General features: G+C 46.5%; 1 long non-coding RNA gene across 2 annotated transcripts in view; it reads right to left on the minus strand.

Annotated features, from left to right (window-relative positions):
- Positions 1–2439: 2439 nt before the first annotated feature.
- LOC143821635 (uncharacterized) overlaps positions 2440–20637 on the minus strand; it is a 29206-nt gene continuing 11008 nt past the window's right edge. For both annotated transcript variants that reach the window (XR_013225861.1, XR_013225860.1), the window contains 2 exons: positions 3407–3542; positions 2440–2790 (listed from right to left, as the gene is read on the minus strand). This is a non-coding gene — a long non-coding RNA (uncharacterized LOC143821635). The remainder of the gene's footprint in view (positions 2791–3406; positions 3543–20637) is intronic.

Consider the following 20637-nt stretch of genomic DNA (forward strand, 5'->3'; position numbering starts at 1 on the left):
TCCTCTTCTCCATTTTCAGCTATGTTTATCCTCCTTGGCGTCTAGGAAAAGAAGAAATCAAGAGAGGGAGGGGGGAAACTATCCATACTCCTTTCCACTTTCCCCAGTGAAGCGTATCTAATGACACAGAAGTATTTCTGAGTTTCCTATTAGGCTTATCCAAGGGCTTTCTCACGGGAAGAAGTCATTTGGATTCACCCAGGATGGCCAAAGCTCCAACTTGCCCCCTGCCTTTGTTTGTTATTCTCCGTTCTGCTCTGTGTGTATTTTTAATCTCTCTAGAATCTTTACAACCTGTGTTCCACTAAGATGGAAGGAGAAGGAATTTCAACACATATGCAGCATCGGGCATATTTATGGTCATGTCATTTCCATTTAGGGACGCTTCTGAAATTCTCCCCATATTTTGGAATTATCAGGTCTTAGTACAGCCTTTCTCAACTTTTTGATCGTTCAGAATCCCCTGAAACATTCTTCAGGTTTCGAGAAACCCCAGACATGGTGAAATTGTGCAGAATCTGGTTGGGAAGTAGAGCTGTGTACATTCCCACCCAGGACCTCTCCCCTTCCCACTGTCTCCAGGCGCATCATTGGCCATTTTGAGGGGGGGGGGTTGACATGACTATATATTGTCATATCACTCAATAAAGATTTAACAGATTTTTAAAATATATGAAAACCCTGGTTGAGAACGCCTGCCTTAGTGGAATCAGTATGATATAAAGTCTCCATTGTTCTGTATTCAGTTCCCAAATTGCTCATTTACGCTTTCAAGTTATGCCATCAGCCCTACTCTCAGGCCGTTTTTCCGGTGTCCCTTTTGCCCTTCACCTATGTATCTGTGGAGAACCTGCTGTTGAAGACCTCTATCATTATGTTTTGGATTGTCCACAGTACTTGGGGCCAAGAACCAAATATATTGAGAGTGGCCAGAACTTCCCTGCGAATTCCCTGCGAAAGATTATTATCAGATACCAACCCCCTAATTAGTTATAATGTTTCACTATTTGCATTATCAGAAAGGAAAATTTGAGCCAAATTTATGCCACCAGAGAGCTAGAAACCTGAATTCTTATTGTCTTTTATTTTCTATGGACTACCGCATGTATTGTTCTAATTCTTTTACTGTTTTTATATCAACTGATACGATTGCATTGTAATGGCCTATGGCTGGAAACAATAAGGTCTTATACATACATACGTACGTACGTACATACATACAGAGTTCTGCCCATGAGTGGATTCCAGTTTTCCTGCTACTTTTTTCAACATGTGCACACACATCGATGGGAAACTGACCCCCCAAATACTTGATATGATTTTCCATACATATGCATGCATGCACCAGGAAAGGACCACACAATAAGGACCCCGTGAGGTTTGCTACATCTGGTCACAGAGATTGTAGTGTTTTTGTTTACTTTATCTTAGCCCATTTTTCTCTGAGGAAGGGCTTGAAGCAGCTAACAGTGGTCACTTTTTGAAAAAAAATCACACCGATTTAAAATCAGAAAAGATATTGGTCACTATGAGAAACAGTTAAGTGGGAGATCCCCAAGGATATTCAGGGTTGCTATGCAGAACAGGCAATGGCTAACCACCTCTGCTTAGGTTTGACCTTGAAACCATGGGTTGTCTGTGACTCAATGTCACTTTCTACCAATGTGAGAAACAGGGTTGACAGTTCTGGGTTGCGAAATTCCTTGAGATTTTGGGGGTGAAACCAGGAATGGGCAGGATTTGAGTGTTGTATAATGCTTTGGAGTGTTGTATAATGCTTTGACCTCAGTGTTGTATAATGCTTTGGAGTCCACCCTCCAAAGCTGCCATTTTCTACAGGGGAATTGATCTCCTTAGTCTGATGAGCTGTAATTGCAGCACTGGCAACCCTATTTACATGGGAGAAGGTGGGCAGGCCTCAAACCATACAAGGCTGAAAGAAGGCGAGTAGACCAAGATGACCCATTGAGCTTCCATAGCAGAGTGGGGAGGCAAACCTGGATTTCCTAGATAGTGCATTTTAATGTTAACTAGATTAGGGCATATTTTGTCATCTGACTCCCAACAGATATGACATCCAAGGCTACTGTGAGTGCGCAATGCAGGATCTGGAGTGACAACCACATGACCCTTTAAACCAAATTGGAAACTTTATTGTATTTTTTGGCATTTGGTTGGCATTTATTGTAGCTTTCTGGGGGTCACGGGAAAAATGTAAGTTATAGAATGGGGTCATCCAGAAACAAAGGCGGAAGCTCTATAAAGCTGTTCCTATGACTGCTACTCTGTTCCTGAATTGGCCACATGCACTTCCAGATGCAGCTTGAGAAACCCATTGCTTGTCAGTCAGAGGAAGAAATCAAATGTAGCATCTAAGAGTGAAATCAAAGGCCAGGCTGGGGAGGGGGGAGTCTTCTAGGGAGGAAACATCTGACGAAGGTTTTTAAAGATTATTTTATTTAGTGCTTTTAATTTATGAAATGTTAATATTGCTTTTACTCCAGTAAGCTCCAAATGGCATGTACAGTTTGCATTGCTTTTATCCTTAAAAGGACCCTGAAGAGTAGGTCAGGCTGAGAGACAGAGTGGTAGGCCCAAGATCGTCGAGCATATTTGCACAGTATTGGAATCTGGTCTTCCAGACCTGTACTCTGACCACTACTTCACAATAGCCAACCAAACCTCTCCGGGATTTTCTACACATTGCATTTGTGCGAAGCAGGATGCACCTCCCAAGGCCGTTGTGAAGATGAATAGGAACATGTCCATGAGTTTCTCCAGAGATGAGGTCTGCAAGTGGAAGAATAAATAATAATGCAATAGATATTGGACAACATAATCCATTTGGCTGGTAGGCACATGCGGTCCTGGCAGGCAGTATTCATTGCTGTCCTGTCCTTGAGAAACATGGGCTCTTACAGGTTCATCGTTTTGGGTAATGGGGTCATGAGGTCCTTGGTAGCCAACAATTACGGAGTAAATACTTCTGGACAGCATGACCACATTAACTTTTGGATCCAGAAGTCTCTCCCCCACACCACCACCACATCCTTTGGGATCAGATAGGCAACATATGTCTAAGCTTCAGCTGAAATCTCCCACTGATCCCTGATTAAAACAGACACAAACAAAGATGCACAAAGACAGATGTATGAATATTTTGCCGTGGCCTCAGCTTTCTTCCAGAGAAGAAACAGACGCAGGGAGTGTCTGCCAGAAAGAATCCTGCTCCAGCTGCCAGTTGCCCAGAGACTACAATGGAAACAAGATTTTGGCCTCCAAGGCTGGGTTAAATGCTAGGGCCGCCGGGATAGGTGAGCCGACACATAGGGGTGCCACATCTCCTGAGCTCCACTCCAGTTAGCCCAGGGGATATTAAACCAAGCCAAGTTGCTCTGCTACCCACCTAGGCCAGCTGAGGCAAGCTGTGCAACTTCCTCCTCCATTTCTAGGATCATGTTGACCTTCCATTCTGGTCATGTGGGCTTGTGACACCAAAACAGAAGCCTGAAATCCAATGGAAGACTCCAAGCCTTTCTTGTCTGAGGAAGACAGAAAGTATTTATTCCATTGTTATAATATTCTATGTAACCATTCTACAATGTTTAATGCAAACCACCCAGGGCCATATGGAAGGGAGGTATAGAAATCTAAAGGGAAGGGGAAGGGGAAGGGAAGGGGAGGGAGAACAGGAACAAAATCAGCATGGCCTCAGCCATTAGCATGGCCTCAGCCATTAAGTAGTAGGGTTGCCAAGCATACCCCCACCCCCCAAAGAAAGAACTCTGCTCCACCTGCCAGTTACCCTAAGATCAAATAAAAAAGGGGGAAAAAACACTCTGACATTTATCAGAGGGTTTGCAGAAAAATGGAGAATAGAACTCCCAAAACAATACAAGAACTATCTGCACAGGTACAGACACTGAAAAAATAATCCAGAATGACTAAAATAAGACTACCTCACAAGAGGCAGCCCCAAACAACATTAAACACAGTTCCCTGCCTCGGTGTGTTCCATGCAATTTGCTGAGGGGCTTAAGGCCCTTTCCCAAACATTTTGAGGAAAGATCCTAACCCCCTAAGCACATTTCAAAGAGCATCTAGGTTGCCCAGCAACCTCCAAAGGGTGCCAAGATATCACAAGGTAGGCTTGTGAGATTACAGGTAGCCATTTTGGATTACTGAGCAGGCCTCAAATGCCAGCCAAGACTTCACAGGATTAGCTCCAAAGATGTCAGCTGTCATTTTGGGCTGTTGTGTCCACTCAAAACAATGCAGAAACCTCCAGAAGAGATGGAATGGAAATATGAAGGTGAGCTGAGGAGAAGGCACTGAAAGGAAGAGGAAGCAGCAGCAGCAGGAACCGGAAAGGACTAAGTGGGAGCCCGGGAAGCAGGATGGGAGACAGGGGGGGGGGCTTAAATCAATAAGTGTTGTAATATTACAGTACAGTCAACTTGACAATGGACTTTACGGAGATCCGTTAGTTCTTTCCATTGTTTCAGGTTCTGGAGAGCAAATATGGCCACTCCGAATGTATTAAATATACTGCTGTCCGAATTTCTAAACTTTAAAATCTAAAAACATACAATCAATTCCCCATCCTATACAACAATTTCCCCATTTTTTCCCCAGGAGATTTCTTCATTGGCAAATCATGAATGGGGAAGTGAAATAAGAAACAAACTTATTTCAGTCATATAATCAATTTACAAGCGTCCTTTCTAATGTTTCTAATATTTCCAAATGCAGTCTTCTTATTTACATCCAGATCAGCAATCCCCAATATGGCATCCCCAGATGTGTTTCTTGGCACCCAGTTGCTTCTTTTCCAAATCTTCTCTTCCCCAAGCAAAGAGAACATCCTGGCTTTCCTTCTGCCAGTGGAGCAAGATGTCTACAGGGAGCACACAGTCAGAAATAGTGGGCCCTGTCAGAGCAGGATGTTCAGCTTGGGACTTCCCAGCCACCCCTTCCCCCCATGGCAGCCATTCTGCAATTAGCCCCGCCTTTCATGGTGGCCATTTTGTGGAAAGATTTCACATCTCCTTCCCAATGGCAGTGGGAAATCTCTCTCTGTGTGTATGAAAGACAGGGCTTAATCTACTTCTCTCCCTCTCTTGCCTGTCTTCAGTAGCCACCATCTCTCAAGCTCTGCCCCGTCTTTCTCAGTCAATGGCTTGAGGCACAGAGAGTGGCTATGTGTATTTGTGTGTGATGGCTTTACACACCCCTTGTCCTCTGTAGCCCATTCTGGTCTATGCATGGATGATCAGTCAGGCATAATGGGTGAAATCTTCAACCACAGTCTGAGATCTTTGAAAAGTAAATATCCTTATTTATTAAAATTCAGTCTCAGTTCACTAGAGCACAAGGAACTGGCAAACCAACTCCAAAGACTACAGGGAGTTACAGAACTAAGATAAGAAATAAAACCTGAGGCTGATTAAGTTGCACATGCATTGGTGTTACCTTGGCATTCCCTTCCCCGCACTGGATGCGAGCCCACTTGGGATGTTGAAAAAAAAGTTGGTCAAATCAGATTTCATTCCACCGCTCATCTGCTCACCAGATCCTGGCTTGTGTACCTCTCACAGGGTGTCCAGACCTTTTAACCCTTCCTTTCCCAGATGGGAGGGCTTCCCTTTGATTTGTCATCAGTTGAGGTTGGAGCCCCCACCTGTAGTGCTCTGCAGCTTCCCTCAAAATCAAATCAAGGTGCCTGTCTTTTAAGGCCCAGCTCAGGAGATCCAAATAGCCATCCATCATGATCCCTCCTGGGGAACGGACAAATGGTCAACTCCATCTTGTCTATTTGTTTTCGTGAAGGAAACTCATCTCCTCTCAACCTGAAATCGGAGGTGTTTCTTGCTTCATTCCCACCAAAGAATATTATCTCTGAGACTGGGCCCTTCGTGAGTGTTAATCAATGTATCCGACCTTCTCCCATCATAACAGCACCTGTGACTCTTTCCTAAAATGGCCGTCATGTCCATCGGCCTTGACCTAGGCAGATAACATCACTTCTGTGTATCACCATTCTAAACACTGAGTTGTTTTTGCTCATGCACATATGTGGAGACCCACTCCAAAGACACACCAAGGCTGATTGCTCCCACACACATTCTTCCCTTTGTGCTGCTTGTTTATTTGATTTAGTTCTCGTTTTGCAGTCATCGAGTCTTCAAAGTGGTTTCTAATGTTTCCAAATGCAATCTTCTTATTTACATCCGATCGCTTCCAGTATCTTTGTCTTCATGGTGGGTTATGACTTTCATGCCCCCCCCATTATTATTACTTTTAACCTCTCTTTCCCTCCTATTACCGTAATCGCTTGCAGAAATCCCAGGCCATGATCCTCTCTCGGTTCCAGAATATTATTCCCCAAACAGAGTTGTATGACTGTAAGCGACTGGTGTCTTTAGCCACCTCCCTTTGGCTGCCATTCACTAGAGCTGCAGACTGATTTTAATGTCGAAGAAGACGAAGAAGAAGATGACTACGAAGAAGAAGACGACGACGCTTTTCCCTACCTGAAGGAGTTTCAAAGTGGCTTACAGTCGTCTTCCCATTCCTCTCCCCACAACAGACACCCTGTGGGGTGGGTGAAGCTGAGAGAGCCCTGATATCACTGCTCGGTCAGAACAGTTTTATCCATGCCGTGGCGAGCCCAAGGTCACCCAGCTGGTTGCATGTGGGGGAGCGCAGAATCGAACCTGGCATGCCAGATTAGAAGTCCGCACTCCTAACCACTACACCAAACTAGCCAAAAAGGAGAGAAACCGAATACTGTTCTGTTCCAAGTGTGACTCCTGTGGTCATTTCACAATGGAGCCTAACGGTTTCTTTTTTGTGGCCACATTTTTATTTGGCCCATTCTCTACACACTGAGACCAAAAGCTTTGCGGGTGCTTCTCTTGACATGCGTTCAAGAGGGTCCAGCTAGTCTATCTGTCCACCACAAAGCCCACCCTGAATTCTCAATATTTTTCAAAATCAATGGGAACTGAGGGGGTCTGCGCTGCACAGCTGGGTCAGAACCCCAGGCTGAATAACCCGTCAGAGAGATCATTTCTCTCCGCATTTCCAAGAAAAATACTTATGTGGACCACCTAATCATTATTTAGACAATTGTTTCACTTTATATATATATTAAAAAAATCTGTAACCCATAGCTCAAAGCTACACACTGGGAATTCAATTAATAAGCCAGTCAATCCTAAAACCGGCGTGGAAATAGATACATCTCTTTGTCCAATCGGCCCCACCTGCTTATTGTTGTTGGCCGAGAAACTGAAGAGGCCTCTAGATCATAACTTGTCAAAAGCACAAGTGAGAGAAAATTGTTCTCATCTGAACAAACAGGAGGGGAGTCTATTTGCTGGTGGCTTTAACAACCCGCCTGAAAATTCATGCTGGCATTCTACTTTGACTGGCATGTCAGACTTGTCCCCTCAGTCCTTGATGGTGATGGAAACTGGCAGACTATTTCTAAATCATTACCTCCTCCCTCCCTCCCTCCCAGAATAACATTGGGGAAAGTAGATGCTGTCAGAAAGTCACTGGGGCCCTGGTCAGACTGCAGCTTGGTGGCAATGGTATCAATGAGCTACCTTGACAGAGTGGGCTACTCATCCCCCTGCCCCACCCCTCATCATCTTTCCAGCAGACCAGCTTCCCAATTTAGACCCCGGCTTGCACCTGACTCCACACTGGCTCTCCTGTGAAGCTGCTCCAACCCTGCCAGGATTTGCACTTCAAGGCAGAAAAGACCATTACCTGCAGCCTCACCCTGACAAGCCCAAACTCTGACTTCTTTCTTCATAAAGCCCCTTAATCCAGATTTCTGCATCGAGGATGCTAGCTGCCTCTCCACAAAAGCATATTTCTCCCTGTGTGAAATCACGACTGTGATTTCCCTAGTGGGGAGACTCCCTGTGTTAATTCCACTCTCCGGCCAACTTAAACATGACATCTTAGCCAAATCATATATACATCTATAATTTCCTGTTTGCAAATGCAAGCATCTCAGCTCAGGGGGCTTTGCATGTCTGTTATTGTTTTCCCAAGCAGGGGGTGGCTCCGGCCCCAAGGATATCAGATGGGGTCTTTTAGCAGAAGAAGGCGGTATCAGTTTGTAGTTCTGACCAGCAGACCTTGAGGCTCTCCGTTGTCTCTCCAGACAATTGGAGGGGCAGGATAAAGAAGCTATTGTTATACTTTTAACTACGATGGAACTGAGGGTAATAGCTAGGACTCAAGTGGGGTAAATTATCTCAAAATGCTGGACAAGAATCTCTGAAATAGCCCAGTGAAGACCCATGAACCCCGTCCAGCTTTCTCTGAGCCATTTCATCGGTCCACCCTCTTTGCACGGATCCACGTGACTGCTTCTCTGCAACCACAAAGTGTTTTTTTTGCTGTCAGCCAGCACCTGTGAAACTAAAGTTGCCTACAACCTCAAAGACAAAAAATGTCCTTCCCCATTAACAGGGACTTAATGTGTGAAGATGGACACATTGTGAGGAGATAGAGATGTTTATGCATTCAATGACTATCTAGGCTCTGCATAAAAACTTCGAAGGAAGGAGAACCCACCACTTCCTGAGAAAGCCTGTTCCACTGAGGAACCGTTCTGTCAGGAACTTCTTCTGGATGTTGAGCTGAAAATTCTTTTGAATTCATTTCAACCCATTGGTTCCGGTCCAACCCTTCAATGTGTCAATATTGTTTTTAAATTTTTTGAAATGTTTAATTCTGTTAGTAATCTATGCATGTATATTATGTCCTGGCTAAATGCTGCATTTAATCATTTTAACCAATTCTATTTTAATAGCAGGCTGGACTATATTAGGGGCAGCTCTCATGAGGCAGGGACCTGCAGCCTCCGAGCCTCAGAGGGAAGCGGAAGGAGGAGGGGTGGTCAGGGGTGGGGGATGGAAGGCGATTGGCTGGCCGCTGGACAGACAGGCTAGCCGGTTGGAGGAGGAGGCACTCAGGGGTGGGACAGCTGCCCTGAGTGGGTGTTAAGCGCTGAGTGGCACTTAAGCCATGAGACCAGCTCCTCCTCCAAGCCCTTACCAGAAATATTAAGGGGAACAAATTCAGGCCCCATCATGACCTGCTCTTTTAGCTGCCTCGTCATCCAATTTCTGAAAATGTTGCCATTTGTGTGCGGAGCACCTTCACAAGGGTGCTGGTTTTGCCTCAGACCCCAAAGGCATTATAATAAAATGACTGAGGTCATTCATCAAATGACATCTCAAATGATAATATCTGAGAACACATTCATTTCACGGAGAAGGACAACGAGCTATAGGTCCTATTATGGCAAAACCCTCTAAACAACCAGAAAAACGTTTGGAGTTAGTCACTGAATAGCTCCATCCAAAGTGAACCATTAAACAATTGGCTCTCTGAAACATTTTCCATCAGCTGGAAAGAACATTCCTGAATGGAACATGCGGCCACTGTTCCATGAAATGCTGCTACTGGGGGATTGAGGACTCTTGTGAATGACAGGTTGCCAGACAGGGGGATTGCTGGACATTGCCTGTTGAGTCCAGAACCAACCCAGAGTGTAGGTTAGTTAAAGCAGTGGGGACCATAGAAATGGATGTGTTGATGGATAAGATGGTAACTGAATGCAGGGGGGGGATGTTCTAGAGCAGGGGTAGTCAACCTGTGGCCCTCCAGATGTTCATAGACTGCAATTTCCATGAGCCCCTGCCAGCATATCCTGGCAGGCGTTCATGGGAATTGTAGTCCATTAACATCTGGAAGACCACAGGTTGACTACCCCGTGTTCTAGAGTACTGGAAAGACATCTTCCAGCTCGTTCAATCCCTGTTTTTGAATTCCCCACTTGACCTGAAATTTTTGCATTCAGTAACAAGGTTGTGACTCAAAAGAGGAGAGGGGTGGAGCACAATCTGTGGTAGTGTAGTAGGATTTCAGTGCAAATCCTCACTTTGCCACCTGAGTTTTTATGGGGTGTCCTTCAACCCCTCGCACACTTTAACCCTAACAGTGTGGTTGTGGGGGGGGGGGAGGGTGAGAAATGGAAGCTGATTTTGGTCCCCACTTGGGAAGGTAACAAAATGAAATGAACACCGTAAACTGCCAGATTTAATGGGATTCCCCACCACCACCAATATATTGTGCATGGAGTGCTTTACTGTTGCATTCCTTCAGCCTAAACCAAAATTATATTGGCACCTCAAATGTCATCAAATATCACTTGAGGGGAGGGTGTTCCTACTCAAATAGTGTTCTCTGTAACCAGGGGTAGGGGGTGAGGGGTGCTCTTGACCCAGGCATGGGGAGAATTTTATTTCTTAGAAAGGGATTACAAAGCAATTAAAAAGCAGGACAAGACCTAGCAATGAAGCTGGCTTTCTGTCCTTCCACACAAACCATATTCATTTTATTTATTATAATTATATTATAATTATATTATAATTAATATTATATTTATATTATAATATTATAATTATAATTATATATATTATATACCACCATCCCAGAAGGCTCAGGGCGGTTTACATGAAACAGAAACGATACAGATAACTCAGTTCATAACAATAATGCAGTGATAATGAAAAGCAACATAGTAGAATGACAGAGTAATATGGGGAACATTAAATCAAAGCATGCCAATGGTCCAGTGGGTTAGGTGGATCTGCAGTGGATGCCATAGGAAGGAGGCTCAGGGGGCCCATGGGAAGTGGTGGTTCAGGTTGACCTCAACCAAAGGGCTGGTGGAGGAACTCCCTTCTGCAGACCCTGCAGAACTGTTAGAGTGGAAAATATGATTGACATCATATGGAAAATATGATTGACATTTCCTCCCAGATGTCTGGCCCGTTGATAATTGCTGAAGAGAATTTGATTCTTTAGCTGGGAGACTTATTCCAGGATCAAATTTAGGCCAAGCCTAAGAAGGAAGGACTACTTTTTCTTCCAAGAGGAAGCAAGACTCTAGTTCTAAAATCAATTATCTTTTTGTTTCATTTCATGTGTGTGCATGCGCACATGCATGTATTTGTTGGGTCCGAGAACCATCCCATCCCTTCTGCTATGCTGCTCAACGTGAAAACGAGCTCAAAAGAATGCCCTGGGCGATGGCCGAGCATCCTTGCTATTTTCTCAACATTGACATTATAAGCATCAGATAGTTGCCTTTTTGCGTAGAAATTGCATTGCCTGGCCTACGAGAAGAAAAGAAGGACAATGGTTTGCAGGGGACCACAACTACCACATGGCAAGGTATTTCACTGGCAGCTGAGCCTTGGTCATAGCACAAATCAGAGAGATAGATTCCATATATAAAAATTGCTAATCAGGTGATGACCTTATATGGCAGGGGTAGTCAAACTGCGGCCCTCCAGATGTCCATGGACTACCATTCCCAGAAGCCCCTGCCAGCATTCGCTGGCAGGGGCTTCTGGGAATTGTGGTCCATGGACATCTGGAGGGCCGCAGTTTGACTACCCCTGATATATGATCATGTTGACCTGCCCTCTCCCCCTAAAATGGCCAATGGTAGGCCTGGGGGAGGTGGAAAGGGGGGAACCCCAGGTGGGCATGTCCACAGCTATGCTTCTCAACCTTATTCTGAATGATCATTCCACTTCTGGGATTTTTCAAAGTCTCAAGATTGTTCCACAGGATTCTCAATGGCAAAAAAATTGAAAAAAGCTGGTCTACAGTATACTATAGTAGAGTCTGGCTTCTAGAGCTGCCATTTCCTCCCAGGAAAACTGATCTAATTGTAATTCCGGGAGAGGCCCAGCCCCCGTTTGGAGATTGGTCACCCTGGTGGACAGGTTCCTGCTGCCCCTTTGCTTCTCCTGAATTATTATTTGGTTTCCAGGCTGAGTTGCTTAACGACACCTCATTAGTTTGCCCGCCTGTTGGGCTACCTTCCATGGGTTCTTTTTTTTCTTCTTCCTATAAAATGTAAGAGTAAAACCATGCTTTCACCCTATCAAGCCAATCATAGAGGGGGATGAGGACAAATGCAGCTGTGCCTCCTCTCTTAAAAGAGTGTTAATGGAAATCTTCCCGATTCCCGCAACTCCACAGGCACCTGAAGGGTACACAGGCAAGGCTGGCTTCCCCTTCGGGTAAGGAAAACCGCACTCGTTTTATTGTCTCTTGCTGGGTAAGTCAATAATTTGGGGGGGGGGGGGGCAGCTTCACTGTTACCTTTTTAGCAGGCAACACATTCCAGGCTCGCTGACATCGCCGACTCGCTAACCATCTTGCACTTACTAAAATGGAAATGCTCAAAGCAGATGTACAGGTTGATTCTGCCATGTGCTCACTGTGAAAAAAAAAGCACACCATTGGGGACTATACAGCCACGGGCAGGCCTGTGCGGTAACACCCATCTAGACCTCATCGTGATGTGCAGCTGGTTGCACGTAAGAACTGGATTGTATGTCCCTGTGTGCATCTCAGGGCATGTCCGGACAGTTCCCAGCAGCCAGATGGGTGGTGCAAGCTGAAGGTGACTTCTAAGATGCTGGAGGCATTGCATGCAATGTAGAGTTAACTTTGGGTTGGGAAATTCCTGGAGGTTTGGGGGTGTGGCCTAAGGTGAGGAGGATTTGGAGTAAGAAAAGACCTCAGCAGGGTATAATGCAGGGGTAGTCAGACTGCGGCCCTCCAGATGTCCATGGACTACAATTCCCAGGAGCCCTTGCCAGCATTCGCTGGCGAATGCTGGCAAGGGCTCCTGGGAATTGTAGTCCATGGACATCTGGAGGGCCACAGTTTGACTACCCCTGGTATAATGCCTTGGAGCAGGGGTAGTCAAACTGTGGACTGCCAGATGTCCATGGACTACAATTCCCATCAGCCCCTGCCAGCATTCGCTGGAGACTGCAGAGGCAGGAGAGGAGTGAGAGGGTCTGGTGCTCATGGGAATTGTAGCCCATGGACACCTGGAGGGCCGCAGTTTGCCTACCTCTGCCTTAGAGTCTATCCTCCAAAGCAGCCATTTTCTCCGGTGTGTGTGTGTGTGGGGGGGATAGAATCATAGATTTGGAAGGGACCTCCTGGGTCATCTAGTCCAACCCCCTGCACTATGCAGGACACTCCCAACCCTCTCGCTCCTCCACTGTCACCTGCCACCGCCTTGAACCTTCACAGAATCATCATGTTTTCTGTCACCTGGAGGTCAATCCTGAGAAGGTTGTCCACTCTATTCCAGCTGCAAATCGGTTAATCCAAAGTCTCTCTAGCAGCAGACAGAAAACCCCGATCCCTCAAGCGGCTGAGATCAGAGGGGAGACTTAGTAGGCACTTTAGGAACAAGAAATCGCTGGAAGTGTGAAATGTCAGTTAAAATGATGGCTGTCTTCAGTCCCTCACGAAAAGCCTCATCCTTCCAGCCCAGTCCGAGACCTCTCAATCATCTCCGCATAATCCCTCCGACGCGACAGTCAGAAATGCATTCTCACCGTGGCTCATGTTAGAGGGAGATGAGACAACTGACAACCCAACCCACGATTCTGCAAGGAGGAAAAAAGAGCGCTCCCAGCATTTTGGAAGTTGCTTGGCGTCTCTCTGGAAACTCCAGCCTCCTTTATCACTCTTGGCCCAGCCGGCTAGACATTCCAGCGCTTCTCCAAATGGAGGAGTCAAGGGATGAGGCAAGACTACCCGCTGGGTAGGCATTTTTCTTGAGTACAAACTGCTTCCTCCCCCCCCCCTTTTCTTTCTTTTCCGTTTTATCAAACATCTTTTACATTCCTGCTTCTTCTTCCGATGGACTTCACAGGCCGGGGAAGGAAAAGAAAAACTGGTATTTTGTAGCCTGCTTTTTACCACCCGCAGGAGTCTCAAGTTGGTTGACAGTCGCCTTCCCTTCCTCTCCTCACAACAGGCACCTTGTGAGGTAAGTGGGGCTGGGAGAGTTCTGAGAGAACTGTGCCTGGCTTAAAGTCACCCAGCAGGTCTCATGTGTCTCAAAGCGGTATGCCATCGCCTTCCCTTCCTCTCTCCACATCAGGCCCCCTGTGAGGTAGGCGGGGCTGAGAGAATTCTGAGAGAACCCACCTCCTCCCAAAGTAGCCAGTGATGGGCCTGGAGGGTGTAGGAAGGGGAGGAACCCCATTTAAACCTTTGCCAGGCAAGGCTCCTCTCACTTCCAGGGAGCAGGACGGCATATCCAGCTGGCATCATTTTCTGGCAACTCAAAGCCTGAAAAATATTTAAATGGTAACTCCAGGGCCACAAGGTTGAAAAGGCTGTTCTACGGGTTTGGATCCTCTGATTTCCTCCAACTAAGAATTACTATGTCTGATGTAGAAAGGTGACCTCAGATGAAGAAAAGTGCTTCTTTCTGGAAGGAAGTCCTTGTCTGTTACAGGAGGTCCTGACGGAAACCCAAAGGAACCCCCCAAACCCAAAGGAACGTCACAATGTGCTGGCATCATGTGGAAGTGATGTTTGCATGCTGGGATTATCGGGGGGAAGGGGGACACACTGTCGTGTATTCAGTTTCAGCTGCCTTATGGTGACCAGGTATGTAGGTAGGTAGGTAGGTAGGTAGGTAGGTAGGTAGGTAGGTAGGTAGGCAGGTAGGCAGGCAGGCAGGAAGGTAGGTAGGTAGGTAGATGATGGACAAACAGATGAAGGCATGACTGCATGGATGGATGGATGGATGGATGGATGGATGGATGGATGGATGGATGGATGGATGGATGGATGGACGGACGGACAGTTGAACGAGACAGACTAACGGATGGATGGATAGAATATACTTTTGGACTAGGAACTTGGAATACCCAGGTTTGAATACATGCTCATCCACAGAAGCCTGCTGGGTGACCTTGGGCCAATCGCATTCTCCCAGCCTGAATTGCATAAGATAGGGCAGAAAATAAGTTGGATACATAATAATAATGATGATGATGATGAAGATGATGATGATAAATATTAACCCCAGCTTCAGGCCTCAGAAAGCTGCACCAAATCCCATGGACCTTACTGGCATCATCTGACTGAATATAAAGCAACTTCCTATCCTCTGTATGGGGAAAGAGTGTCCTGTTATCCTTTTGGGGTCGTAATAAAGGTGATTGACTGATCTGTTCAGGCATATTTATGTAGGTTCCCCCCCCTCCTTTTAACTGGAAGCTGAGGGTGTAGTACGTGTTATAATGATTTGGCGAGAGAGAAGAGAAAACAAGGGGGAGAGGGGGCAATAATGGAGACAAGCTGCCCAGTTGCTTCACATCAAAGCCATCTGTTTAATTTTGAAGGCCGTCTGCTGGAACTCATCTGGGTGGGGACTACAGTACCACTGGTGCAGATGAAGAGGCTCGAACGCACAGGCCTCATGGTTCCGATTAAACGCTGGTGTGGGGGAGACGAGAGTTTCTCAATCTCATATTTTTGGACAGGCTCGCTTCCTCCTTCGCTCACTTTGCCAGCGGGGATCAATCATTCTTCTCTATCGCTTAGTCCGTTCCAGTGCTAGGCTTGTAGGGGGAAGAAATCCCTCCTCCCCCCCCCAAAAAAAGTCAAGGCAGCATTATGCAAGTAACAATGCTGCCATTGCAGTTTGATGATAGGGTTGCCAGCTTTGGGTTGGGAAATACCTGGAGTCTTTGGGGGTGGAGCCAGGAATGGGGAGGATTTGGAGTGGGGAGGGATTTCAGTGGTGTACAATGCTACGGAGTCCCCCCCTCCAGAGCAGCCATTTTCTCCGGGGGAACTGATCTCTTTCCCCTGGAGATGAGCTATAATTCCAGGGGATCCCCTGGGGATGAGCATCCTTACATGATGAGAATCCAGTACCATGGGGAAGCTACTGATAGGAACTCCGGTTTCAGTTCCTGCCTTTGGATACTGAGTTTGTATGACTGTTTGCTGCAGGACAAGATGGCAGCTGCCAAAGATGCTCAAGGACCAATCAGTTAGGCGCACATCCCAGTCACCGCAGACAAGGAGGCAATAATTTGGCAGGCAGTTTTGGGTGCCTGCAAGCCACTCAAGCCCATTCGTCAGACTTCTTTCCATAAATGGAGACACATTATTCTGCACTGCCATCACACCATGTTCTACTGCCGTTGGGTCTTATGAGCACAAAAGTCAGCCAGGCTGGTGCAGTGGTTGGTGTGTTAGATTAGGATCTGGAGAGCCAGGCTTGACTCCCCACTCTGCTTGCTGGGGGACTGTGGACCAGTCCCAGGGTCTCAAAGGAGGGAATGAAAACAATGCAAGCCACTTTGAATGGGGGGGGGAGGTGGAGTATAAATAAAGACTTGCATTGTTTTGAAAGCCTAATTCATCAAGTCCATCTCTGTCTCTCTGTCTCTCTCTGTCTCTCTGTCTCTCTCTCCCTCTCTCTGTCTCTGTCTGTCTCTGTCTCTGTCTCTGTCTCTCTGTCTCTCTGTCTCTGTCTCTCTCTCTCTCTATCTGATCAACACAGCTTCTTGGCTCAGCCCTGGAAATCGTCAATAAGCAGCAAAGTTGAGAGACCACCAACAAAAATAATACAGTTTCATTCACACTGATTTTAGACTGGGCAGATGACGCCTTGCTGCCCTTCATTCTCAGACCACGGATCAGCCGTCCTTTTGCCAGATTGCGTGTGGGAACAGGCACCGAGATCTGAAATGGATCAAACCAATAAAGCTGCTTCCTGAGCCAGAGCAATAAATGGGATGAAGATTAATCCCTCATTGGGAAGGAGGAAGAGGAGGACCTACCTTCCTCAGCATTCCTTGCTCCAGCTGTGACCGGCCTTTTTGTTATGCAAAGCAGCATTCTGCTCTCTCATTTTATCCTGTGCCCCGCACCATCAGATTTTCCAAGACAGCCTCCCTTTCTCCAAACCCCTGGATGAGGCCTCTTGATATCTCCTTAACTGCCATGTTAGCACATTCCAGCATGGAAGACCTGGAATTAGGATCCAGTTTATCATCCCTGCAGATGTTTGAGGAAGCAAGGAGGAGGATGCCAGAAACCCAAGTGGAGGGAAAAGGGTTTGCGGTCCAGGCAATGAGTTCAGGAGACTGAACCCCAACCTTGAAAAAAAAGAGGATGAGCTATCAAAGTGTGCCCAGTCTGAATCTTAGTGATGTTAACATGCCAAAAGCAAAATGCAAAGGCTGAATTCTGGGAAAACAACATGTCCTTTTGTGCTGCTCCAGTATGCTCTGTCACTATTTCAAAGCACGATGCAAAAAGAATGGTGATTGGGTAGCATTTGCTTGAAAGGATTTGCCTTCTCCAACAGGAGAAAAGAATCTCAACACACAGGGCCAAGCCCCTCAAGGAAAGCTGAACATACTGCCAAAAAACTGGCTCCCTGCTCATGACCCGGCGAGCAAAATGTAAGCCAAGCTGATGGGTGTTTGGGCATCCCTAGCATTCACTACATCACATGCACAGATCAAGAAGGAAAAGGAAACGATGTGGCAGGACATCCCTAGATGCCGTAGATGCATCCGACAACATGGTGGCTTGATGTTACAAGACAGCCTCTCTTGTAGCACACTTTTGTATCTCAACACCGAGTTTGGAAAAGGAAAGCAGGATCTTCCATCCACTTCACGATGACATAATACATCTCTGACTCGATTTTGGGGGGCAGGGAGAGGAGAGGGTTGTGTATGAGAGAGAAACTGGCTTGAATCCTTCTGTCATCCTGCTGTCCTGACAATTCCATGAGGGAGAGGATGGAAAAGCGATTAAACAATCCAACTCGAGCATGTCAAGGTTCAAAGGCTGTGAGGGTTTCTGGTTTGTGTGAAAACCGGCCAGCAAGTTCTACAAGGAGCTGTAAAAACTGACAGGGCCTCATGGCCTGTGCCAATCCTTGCTCCGCCACAGCTGGGACCTGTCAGGGTTTCAACTGTAGCCTTACAAATATGTAAATAACCCAAAGCGACATCCATGTGACGGCACGCCCCGGGGGCATCCTCCTCCTCCTCAAAGACCCCTCCGTAAACAGTGCTCCATGACAGCCATCTTGGAAACATGGCCATTGACAGGGTAAGCTGAGGTGAAAGGGCTGGAGTACACATGTCCTTTTCGCACAATGTGGAAGCAATTTACTTGCTAATTGTAAGTGTCAGGATTGTGAGCCAATGCAATCAATAATGAGGGTGGGACAAACACACAGGGCGAAGACAGCTGTAGGATTTTAGGAGTCATTGCAGCAGTGCTTTTCACCCATAGTGTGAGCCGTTTATGTTATGGACATACATTCCCAGAAGTCAACTGCCGGATCAGCCACACCACTTATGCATGAGGGGGACGGTTTGCCTTGCCTCTCTTTTGCTTGTTTAAAGCTTCCCCAAAAATTAAAATAATAAAGAACTGGGGGGGGGGGGGGGAGGGACTGTTATCCTGTTGTGGTATGAGGAGAGGATGAAAGGAGATGTCACAGGCACTAGCCAATGGGTGCTTCCTACAGCTAGGTTGGCACTGCTTCGGATATACCATGTGACCTCATGAAGCTCCATTGGCCCATAAAGGCTAGTACTATCTACTTAGCATCCTTTTACCTGCAGGTGCCAGGGATTGAAGTTGAGACTTTCTGAAAACCAAATGGATGCTCTCCCACTCAGCCATGGCCCTTTCCTAAATAAGGGGTGTGGGGCGGGGGGAGAGACCTTTCTTGTTAGATAAATTCTGACAGATTCTACATAAGGTGGAGCCTTGTCACTACTGAACCCACGTGAAGCTACCTTATACTGAATCAGACCATCACAATTGTCTATTCGGACTCTAGGATCTCCTACAAAGGTCCTTCCCGTTACCTCCTAGCTGCTACTTTTAGCAGGAGTTGCCGGGGATTGAACCTGGGACCTAAAAACGATCACCATTACCCAGTTTAGATAGTCTTTATTACTCTGGAATAACAACAGCCTCAGAATCACAGAATCATAGAGTTGGAAGGGGCCATACAGGCCATCTAGTCCAACCCCCTGCTCAATGCAGGATCAGCCCAAACGCTTGTTGGTGAACTTCACACGCCTTTCTATGATCCCACATGTCTCCTCTAGCGAGTCGTACGGCCTCATGGCAGGGGCCCTTTCCTGTGAATTGCAAGCACATGCATCTGAATGTGTATTGTGCTACGATCTTGGAAGCCTTTACAGACACGGCCAATAGATTATGCAAAGCCAGAACCCTTCTTTCCGAATCAGCCAGCTCTCTCCTCCCCCTCCCCCCCAACCTCTTTCTCAGGAATAGCACTCGACAGTGACGGCCTGCCTTCCATTTTTCCTTGGAAAAGTGTTTTCTTTTTACATCTTATCACAACCATCTGATCTTTTTTTCATTTTTGTGTTGTTTGCACATGTCGCGACCCTTTTTTGCTTCACCCTGTTTCATTACTGGATTTTCCAATTCATTTGTTGCAGTTAAGGCTTCTTAACACCAAGAAGAAGAAGAAGAAGAAGAAGAAGAAGAAGAAGAAGAAGAAGAAGAAGAAGAAGAAGAAGAAGAAGAAGAAGAAGAAGAAGACGAAGAAGAAGAAGAAGAAGAAGAAGAAGAAGAGTTGGTTCTTATACCCTGTTTTTTACTACCCAAAGGAGGCTCAAAGCAGCTTCTGCCCACAAGCACCTGTGAGGGAGGGGAGGCTGAGAGATTCCTGCTTGGTCAGAACAGCTTTATATGCAACTGACACCAGGTCAAAAGTAGAAACCCTTCCAAAGCTGTCAAGAACCCTCAAGGTTTCAGGACACACTGGTTGAGGAAGCCTGGCCTCAAGCATCTCTGATAAGTATCTGTCCAGCTGCTTGAAGACCTCCAGTGCCACCCACAAAGGGACACGTATACGTTTCACAGTTGAGCCCACCAACCTCAGGCTCCTCAGTTTCAAGTCACAGCACGGCGACATCCTGAATCACCCTGGACTGTAACAACAGCAATTGTTTTTCTCCCCTAACCTGGGGAGTCCCCGTTTCATCTCAGCAGCTGGGGGATCACAAAGGGGCAGAGACTCTGTGAAAGGCACGTCCCATTTCTGTGAGGCAGGAGCCTGGCACGAAAGCCGGTCTCCCCCGAGGCCAAGAATTTCCATTCTATGACGGACACAATGCATCAATGGAGAATAACTCCCTTTGTTGACAGCACAGAACTCTCTTTATATCATACCGAGGCTGTGCGAAGTACATTTGCTTTCCGTGGCACTCAAGGATAGAAGATCAACCCTGCTAGATTAGACTGACAGTCCATTTACTGGTCTAATACTCTAACCTCTATGCCAATATGATGTGGTGGTTGGGTTCTGTTATTGTTATTATTGTTAGTTTGTATACCGCCTTTCTCCCATAATGGGCTCCAGGCAACTTACAACATGAAGCAAAATATATAAGTTTAAAAAAAAAATAAGAGTTGGCTTTTATGCCACAGTTTTCACTGCCTTAAGGTCACAGCAGCTTACATGCACCTACTCTTCTTCTCCCCATAACAGACACCCTGTGAGGTAGGTGGGGCTGAGAGAGCTCTGAGAGAACTGCCACTGACCAAAGGTCACCTAGCGGGCCTCATGCATCTCAAAGTGGATTATAACTGACTTCCCCTCCTCTCCCCACAGCAGATACTCTGAGGGGTAAGTGGGCCTGAGAGAGCTCTGATAGAACTGCTCTGTGACAAGGTCACCCA

Source organism: Paroedura picta, chromosome 12 (assembly GCF_049243985.1).
Source record: "Paroedura picta isolate Pp20150507F chromosome 12, Ppicta_v3.0, whole genome shotgun sequence".
In the NCBI taxonomy this organism is placed as follows: domain Eukaryota; kingdom Metazoa; phylum Chordata; class Lepidosauria; order Squamata; family Gekkonidae; genus Paroedura; species Paroedura picta.